The 9,404-nt window shown below is 33.7% G+C and overlaps 1 long non-coding RNA gene across 1 annotated transcript; it reads right to left on the reverse strand.

The window, feature by feature from the left end:
- Positions 1 to 250: 250 nt before the first annotated feature.
- LOC133196627 (uncharacterized) lies at positions 251 to 3,138 on the reverse strand. The gene is made up of 2 exons (XR_009722387.1): positions 2,969 to 3,138; positions 251 to 498 (listed from the first exon to the last, which is right to left on the reverse strand). It is a non-coding gene; the product is annotated as an uncharacterized LOC133196627 (long non-coding RNA).
- Between the last annotated feature and the right edge of the window lie 6,266 nt (positions 3,139 to 9,404).

Genomic DNA, 9,404 nt, shown 5'->3' on the forward strand with positions numbered 1-9,404 from the left:
TAACTGTATACTTGGTTTGTTTGCTTAATACACACCAGCAGAGCAGGAGCTTTTCAAAAATAATAATGCACTTTCAATATATAATCAATAGAGCCCCCCCCCTTCCCCTAAGAGTGGTTGGGATATTTAACACACTTTGACATATCCATGATATTTGAGATATCTATATTTCAAGATAATGAAGTTAAACTATGTTTCGAATTCTCTATTTATCTAAATCTCAAAACAATATTACAACAAAACAAATAGAAACTTTTAAAATAGATGTTATTAAATTAATGTGTTGGTTTTTTACATTTCACACACAATAATATCACAATCATACATGTGACTGCATTTTCCAACAGTTTTGTTGTTTTTTTTTTTAACATCATATCACATATTAACCAGTAGTCAGTATAATCCCTAGATATCCTATAGGTATTCCTAGTCATCATCATCTTCACCACCACTGCTAACAGCCTCAGGATATATCTTTCTCAAATCTTCATACCGCCTCTGTAAAGACAAAAAAAAAAAAATAGCATCGTAACTTTAGCATGTCATAGGGCTGGTTTTATAGCAACATAGACAATAAAGAAAGAAAATTCTTCTCCAAACTTCCAAATCACCTTATATACTCGCCTTTAAGTCGGTCCGCCTATAAGTTGGTTGTATTTTTTAAGCTCATATTAGAGGGATTGACCCATTAAAATACAAATCTTTTTATAACTCGCGTATAAGTCAGATAACAAGTTTTGGACCAAAGTTAAACTCCAAAAAAATAAAAAACACAAAAAAAAAAACAGGTTATAGGCGAGTATATACGGTAAATACTACGAACAGGGAAATTTTCGCCTCTGTTTTATTTGCTCCTTTTGCCCTGGATGCAAGTGTAAGTGAATTTAAAAAGGGGCAAAATTGTTTGCAAGTGTGATAGACAGAAAATAACATAGTACAAAATGACCCTGTATATACATTAGATTTCTACAGAATGATGAATCTCACAAAAAAGATATGGTGGAATATTCAAATCATTAAAACTTTGCACAGCTATGAGTTCATTAGTTATTAAAGACATCAATAATATACATCTACATTTACCTTACAAACTTCAATGAATTAATAGTGATAAAAAAAATGTTATTGTACATTAATATTCTATTGTAAGAAATCAATTACAGGGCTACCCTTGCTACATGTACATCATGAAATATTATTATATAAAATGACTGCATTGAAGTATGGGAAAGCTTGCAATCCATATATTAAAGATATGAAAGGTAACAAATATTGTTCTCTTTGTTTTACAGGTTAGAAATAATGGGATATTATCTTATAATTGAAATGAAAAAGCTAGACTGTTTTCGGCAATCATTACATTTTTTTGGTTCTTCAGTGGGTACATTTGGATTGATTCCAAAATTCAGGTAGAGTAGCTCAATGGTAGAGCATCTGCAAGGTTAGCAGGAGATCTTGGCTTGAGTTTCAGTCTGGTCAAAACATTTCCCTAACTGTTATATCTGGCACCCCACGGGTGGTTTACAAGAGTCTCAGTGAGTTTTTAAGGGCGGAAAACCATATAATAAATGAAGGAAGAGTGCAAAATGGACTGGGTCTCTTGGCTCAGTAGCTCAGTAGTAGAGCATCAGCACAGTAAGCGGGAGGTCCAGGGTTTGATCCCAGACTACCCAACACTTTTACTAGCTGCAGGTCTGTAGCTCTCTGGTACAGAAAATTTGGACAGAAAAATACCAGATACAGTGAGTGTATGTCAGGAATGTCTGTCGAAATTTTCTGTCCTAGAGAGCTACAGTTCTGCAGCTACACTTTTCCAAGCCTGTTATATATGAATTTTTCCATTTGTTTCAAAGTAAAGGATTAGAGATCAATTGGGTTGAAGTTTATGACATATCTCTGTGGACCTTACAACAATTCAATTTTGATTTTTTTTATTTTAATGTGGCAATTTAATCAATGGAAGCAGTCAATTTGGCCGGTAGCTAGTTCTTAGGGAAACACTGTAATTGTTTTTGTTATACCTTTAAAAATGGTTCTAGGACCTATACAAATCTATGGTAAAAAAGATTTCCAACGTTTTACTGAGCGGTCATAAAAACATCAATGTTTGACCACAGAGTGAGATACTGGACTGCTTACTTCAAATTGTGAGCAAGATCAGCTTAATCTTATCTGCATTCATGACATGGATACAAATTACATGTATTTTAATTAAAAAATAAATAAATAAATAAAAGGTATAACAAAACATTTATTGACTGTGTTCTTGGACAAAATGTGTTTTGTCAAACCCTCAAACCAAACTGTTTGCTTTCGGCTTAAAGCCCTAAGGCTGTTTGTTCGTTTCTTGGGTCTGACAAACGCATGTTGTCCTTATAAATGTATATTGTTATACCTTTAAAAAATTGTTCCTATATAAATCTTAAAATAAAAGGTATAATCATAACAAAACATTTATTGACTGGGTTCTCGGGTAAAATGCATTTTGTTGAACCCTCAAACCAAACTGTTTGCTTTCGGCCTAACAGCTTCAGGCAAACAGTTTGGTTCTTGGGTCCAACAAAACGCATGCTACCCAGTCAATAAATGTATATATACAGTGTATATTTCAAGGTTTTGAAAAATTAAATCAAAGTTTTAGTAACTAAAAAATGGCTTCTATAAGATACCCGCAGTTATATATCTTAAGGAAAATTAAAGGACTAAAGTAAAGTATATTAAATGTACCGTACAGTATTCTGTTTTAAAATGTCTGTTACATTAAAAAAATACTTTATAACACATTTTTCATGTTTTTAAATGCTTTAAAAATAGCTCATTTTTTACGTTAAGAGTTATATGTCTTTAACACTATAAAACATCTTTTATGAACGACGTCATATCTTTTATTCATTGAAATATTTATATTTTGATGCGGCTTCATACGAGGAAATTCGAACGGATTAAAAACAAAAGGTCAAACACTTACACCTGCGTTATGTTGTGCTATCCATCTGTCAAAGAAATCATTAAAATATGCATCAAAAACAATGGCAGTGCCAAGAACAGCTGCGGCAAATGTTGAAGTTCGCCTGAATACAAGTCTGTAAACTGTGTCAGCCAGACCCATGATTTTGTCCTTTCTGTTGGCTGTGTATCAAGAAAGGTAACTGCTGCGTGACTTCCTGTTATAATATACTCATGCACTCGACTTTGCTAACTTTAATCACTTCGTGTTTTGTTTGTTTTAAACTGTGATGCTAATTACAATGATGAAATAAACTTAATTTGACCTCAATAAAAGGGAAAAAGATTTAATGAGCCACTAAGCAAAGGGACCTGAGCTTAGGCAGTTGTTTTGTATATATACTTCTAGGCACCCACCTCTGAAATGGTCCTTGTTTATGTCCTGTTCACAGATTTGTATCGATTGTAGTTTTTTGAGGTCTGTTATCATACTCAGGTACACAGAGTAGAATGATCTAAGATAAGGTTTGCCAAAATATATTAAAAAAATTAATCATTTTAAGCAATTGAATTTAAACAATTTAGAGATGGTGACTTTTATGATATTGGTATTAAAAAAAATTACATAATTAAATACTGATCTGCAATGAATGCTGAAATTGCATTCTAGATTTATAGATGGTTTTATCATTGAAAAACAATGAAGCTTGTGAAAATGACTTTATATTGAACCGCGAAGAATTTCAAGATCTAAAACAAAATCAAAAACAAAGATGATCTATACTTTGACCAAAATATGCTAGCTCGATTTTAAGACTGGAATTATACTTGAAGCTTGATCTGAAGGAGTGATTTACACTTTTTGCAACAGCAAACATAACCCCAGTGATCCTGTTAATTATCGTGGAATAACTACGCATGGCGCCCCCCCCCCTCCCCATAATTTGGTTGATATATAGAATACTATAGAAAACATAGCTATTATCTGCATGTGTTCCATCAATAATAATTTTTGCCTTTCAAAGAATTTTTGAATTTTTGTAGTACCCCCCCCCCCCAATGAAAATGCTTGGTTCCCCCACCCCACCCCTCCCCAAACTGATATTGCTTCCTACGAGCCTGCTATATTTAATTGTTTTAGTCAGTTATTGAACAATGGACTAAATAATTAAGGAAAGAGGGAGAACATGAATGACTTACGTGAAGAGGAAACTGTATTTAGAAAAAAAAAGTTATGGTAAGTTTTATCATATTATTTATTCAATTAAATTAAAGTGTTTAAAGGGGAATTAAAAATGACTGGACGCATGTATTTATCAACCTGCACTAAAAATACAGGCGATAGGAATAAATTTCCATGACTCAGCATTTGTTTTTTGATATTGGCTAAATACATGCCAAATCTTAAGTCACAAAAGAGTGCCAAAACTGATGCTAAAAATGTCAGGAATGCAACACCTTTTTGTGACATTTTGAAAATTTAATATTTTTTCGAATATCAGTGAAATATGTAATAATGGTTAATGTTGGAAATTAAGACTTTTCTGATAAAATTCAATAATTTGGACCGTATTAACTTTTGTTTGTCCAAGTTACGCGGTCAGGAGTCATGCTGGAAAAATGTTACAGTATACCAATGCCACAGAAAAAATGTAATGTTGCCAAAAAATCAACGGTTTTAGAAATCGGTATGACAATTAAGTCAAAAAAGAATTTTCAAAGTGTAAAACAATAACCGATAAACTATTTAAAATTATCAAGGTTATTTGTATCGCAAGCAGCATTAATGAGAGTCAAGTATCTGTGCATATCCATTTATGTCAGGAGTGCATTTGATTTTTTGCTCCCTAGCATGGGAAATCTTTTATATGATTCCTTGCTTTCTAATTTGGAAAATAAAGACAAAAAGAACATTTTTACCAAATAAATCTATTAATAACAGGATCTGCCTGTCTTTCAGATCCATATTTCTACGGTCAGGTTTGCAACACATTTTCAATGATGATATGACTTCTATTCATACTAATAAGCATTCTTTAAGGATCTAAGGACAATAAGGATCTACGACGGGTTATCAAAAAGTTCGTGGACTGATGCGATAAAATTAATACTATGTAGTCTAGCTGTGCTTACAAAAATTATAAAGAACATAAACAAAACAACAAAAGTTTAAGAAAATCTTAAATTAGCTCGATACGTTGATAATTTGCCAAAATATCATAAAATAAAGAAGACATTATATGATCATCATGTGTAAAGACGAATAATGAGCCCCGTAGAAAAATGACCTGGGGTCATTTTTTGCCGTTGAAAAATGACCTCCCAGCCGTAGAGAAATGTAATTTTTTTGTAGAAAAAGAACCCTAGGGGTAAATTTTTCTACATATGCTACTTTAATTGAATAATGACCCCCCTTCCCAACGGAGTGATACAAAGTTTAAATGAGGTGATTGATGACAAGGTTTGGTTCTCAACGTTTAATTCTCTTAAAAATTTTCTGACGAACAGTGGAAGAACACGCAATTAAAATGTGATATAACAGCATTTACATGTTATAGATCTATTATACCTTTTTGGAGATTTTACTAGAGAAAGACACTAATGGCAAACTATGAAAAAAAACTATGATAAACGTGACTTCAGCTTTAAGGGTTGTTGGTAAATTTCTCATTCAACTGTCAACGCATCTGCCATTGCTAGCGTCTCTGCAGCGTGCTTCTTGCTACTCTCCTGTCTATCGTCAACATCCCTTATCCATGTCGCAATTTACCAGTATGCCTGCATATGGAGTTTATGTCTCCCAAAATGGCAAATGATCGATACGCGAGAGCATGTTCTACTTACGAACAATTTCTAAAACGAAACAAAATATTGACAAATATTGACAAATACATGTAAGTTGATTATACACGGATTTTAACAGTCTCGTTATGTCAACATTTTGCAAATTTTATGGTCGATACAGTGACCTTGTTAGCATATACAATCTATATTTAAGTCGATTTTTACTGACATTTTTCATTCAAATTATTAGGCCATTATTTTCACACTGAATTGTCTACGGATTTTTCTGTTTCCCGATCATGACAAGGAACAATAGCGGGTGTGACCGGTTGAAAGGGTATGCATACCACTCCATGGCACCTGATCCCATTTTTGATGTATTTTAAAGGTCCGTATTTGCTCTTCTCCAATGGACTTTTGAGCTTGATTACTGGTCGTTATCTTCATATTGAGTTTTCAGCACATAATAAAAATCGCAAAATAGGTACGTCACAGTGGTATTGGTTTAAACTGTTATCTTAATAATCTTTCTCTTTCACCCATTTCATATTTGGATACTTTATTAATTACAGACACCTATTCCCAACTAACAACCAAACTATTGACAAACGGGATGAATTTTTGAATTGGCCACGTACTTCTCATATGTATTTTATGTAGTAAAATTCTACTATCGCCTGCATATGGTGTGTAAGTCTCCTAACATATTCGGTACGCATGCTCTATACGATCAACTTTTAAACAGGCATGATACTGACAAAATAGATGATGTATCAGGGCTTTGAACAGTCTCGAAAGAAGTAAGCATTTCGAAAATTCTTGGGTCATTTTAATGACCTTGTAAGCATGTACATTTATTTTTCATTTTTTGGTAAGGTTATGCAATTTGTAGTTTAAGAATCTTAATAAGTTTAACAAATTTACAAAAATCCACGAAGACCATAACTTTTATAAATACGGAATATAATACAATAGTATGGTGCAATTGAAACCAAGAAAAAAATTATTGTTCGGACGAAAATGTTCTGACAAATAAGGTAATAATTCTGACAAGTTTCTTCATTGTTCGGACGAACAAGATATTTTGGTGGACAAATAAGTTCTTCCCTCTGACAAATTAAATACACTTGGAAGAAAGTAGACTAAATTGTTTTTGAATTGTTCAGTCGAACTCGGTATTTGACAACTTAGCGAATTATATATCTGTTCGAACAAATTTGATGTTTCTTCTTCTTCTTTTTAAATTTACTTACCTTGTCATTGGTAATTTGCAAAATTATTTCTTTAAACAACATTCTGATTCTACAAACAAGTATCCTGAAGTTGATATAAAAAGATGCTTGAGTTTCTGATTGACAATATCTTTGTAATATTTAGAGATTAGGTCTTCAAAAAATATGTTAGAAAAACGAACCATTGGTACCAATTGCGCCCCTAATTAGCAGGCCTATGTTTGTATTCATATGAAGCAGAATGTATTAAAAAACTTATAAATGAGAAGAAAACACTTGCTGTAGTCTTCAACTCGACATCTAGATATTTCAATGAAGTATTATCAATTAATGATAGTACTTCCATCCATATGTCGACTCGATATATCCAAGTGAACTTGAAATAAAAGATATCACAGAGTCTGACACATCTGTTACATATTTGGATATTTCACTAGATAAAGATAGTAATAGTAATCTAATAACAAAACTTTATGAAATACGTGATGACTTCAATTTTTCAATTGTCAACTTCCCTTACTTGTGTAGCAATGTACCCTTATCACCTGCATATGGGGTTTATGTCTCCCAGTTGATTCGATGCGCAAGAGCATGCTCTACGTACGAACAATTTCTAAAACGAAGCAAGCTGTTGACAAACAAGTTGATGGGACAAGGAGATCAACATTCTCGATTGAAGTCATCATTTAGCAAGTTCTATGGTCGATACAGTGACCTTGTCAGTAAGTACAATCTATCATTAAGTCGAATGCTGACTAACCTTTTTTATACCAATATCAGACCATTATTTACACACTGAATTGTCTACGGATTTTTTTTTAGTTTGCCCTATCATGACAAGGAGCACACGGCGGGTGTGACCGGTCGAACTGGATGCTTACTGGATGCTTACTCCTCCATGGCACCTGATACCACCTCTGATATTTAGGATTCCATGTTTGCTCTGCTCCCGATTTTTATTGTTTCAATAGACTTTTGAGCTAGAATACCGTTCGATTTCTCCATGTTTCATTATACAAGATTTAACATTCCTCTACTAATTGAGAGCATGCAGAGAATCAAAGATGGTACATGTATGAAGCACGTGGATTAATTGCACGTTTGGAGACGAGATATGGATATCTACATGAACAAGTTTTATTTTATTGACTCCATTCATTTGCGGTTTTTGTGGTTTCATGGAAGTTCTACTTGCAGTGCAAGTTGTTTGTTTTGTATGTTTGTTTGTTGTTTAATGTCCCTCTTTTTTTCACTCATATGGAGACGTCGCGATTTGTCGGTGGAGAGCTGCAAATTTTGACCTATACTTGGCACTCTGCACTCAGGACCATTGAGCAGTGAGGTATCTTTTTCGTTCCAGCATCTACTGCGACATGAGACCTCGGTTTATACCGTCTCATCCGAAGGACGTCCATGCACCTCCCATAGTGGGATTCGAACCCGCGACGTAAGGATATTCCTTACTCCGCGAGTCTAGAGCAACGCTCTAAACACTGCGCCACGCCACAATGCAAGTTAAAATTGCTTGCATCTCCACTTTTGTTTGCTATATACAGTGGATAGTTAATTAATCCTTTTTCTTTTGTTTTTAATGGAAATGTACCAAAAGTATCTAAAACATATTTAAATTAATTCAATTTATTTAAATATGAAATTTTACCTATGGATTAAATTGAGAGTGTATACAAGTTAAACAAACGGAATTTACAAAAGCCAGAAGAAAATCAAACGAGGGGCGGTGCAGCGGGTGCCGCCTTTGGTGCTTGAGAAGATTTTTAAAGATTTTCTCTATATATTCCTATGTGAAACTTAATCACCCATTGTGGCCCTACCCTAGGGGGTCATGATTTGAACAAAATTGATTTTGTTTCTGTTTGTTTGTTTGTTTGTTGTTTAACGCCCCCCTCGAGAATTTTTCGCTCATAAAGAGACAGCTTGCGGTGGAGGACTGCAAATTTAGTCCTATACCCAGCACTTGGGGCAATTGAGCAGTGAGGGATTTTTTTCGTGCTAGCACCTACAAAATTGAACTTACACTATGTAATGAAGCTTTCACATAAGTATCATCTCTTCTGACCCAGTAGTTCTTGAGACGAAGATTTTGAAAGAAGTTTTCCTATATATTCTATGAAAAACTTTGATCACCTACTGTAGACCCACCCTTCCTTCCCTCGAGGGACATGATCGAATTAAATTAAGTATACTTTGTAATTAAGCTTTCAAATAAGTTTCAATTTTTCTGACACATTGGTTCATGAGAAGATTTTATAAAGATGTCACTAAATTTTCACTAATTCTTAACTATTTCCCTTGAAATAGGGCATGGCCCTTCATTAAAAAAACAAACTTGAATTTCCTTTATCCATGGATGCTTTGTGGCAAGTTTGGTTGAAATTGGCCCAGTAGTTCTTCAGAAGAAGCTGAAAATGTGAAAAGTTTAAA

This window comes from Saccostrea echinata, unplaced genomic scaffold (assembly GCF_033153115.1).
Source record: "Saccostrea echinata isolate AGI-Se365-2 ecotype Australia unplaced genomic scaffold, CSIRO_AGI_Sech_v1 ptg000030l, whole genome shotgun sequence".
Classification (NCBI taxonomy): Eukaryota; Metazoa; Mollusca; class Bivalvia; order Ostreida; family Ostreidae; genus Saccostrea; species Saccostrea echinata.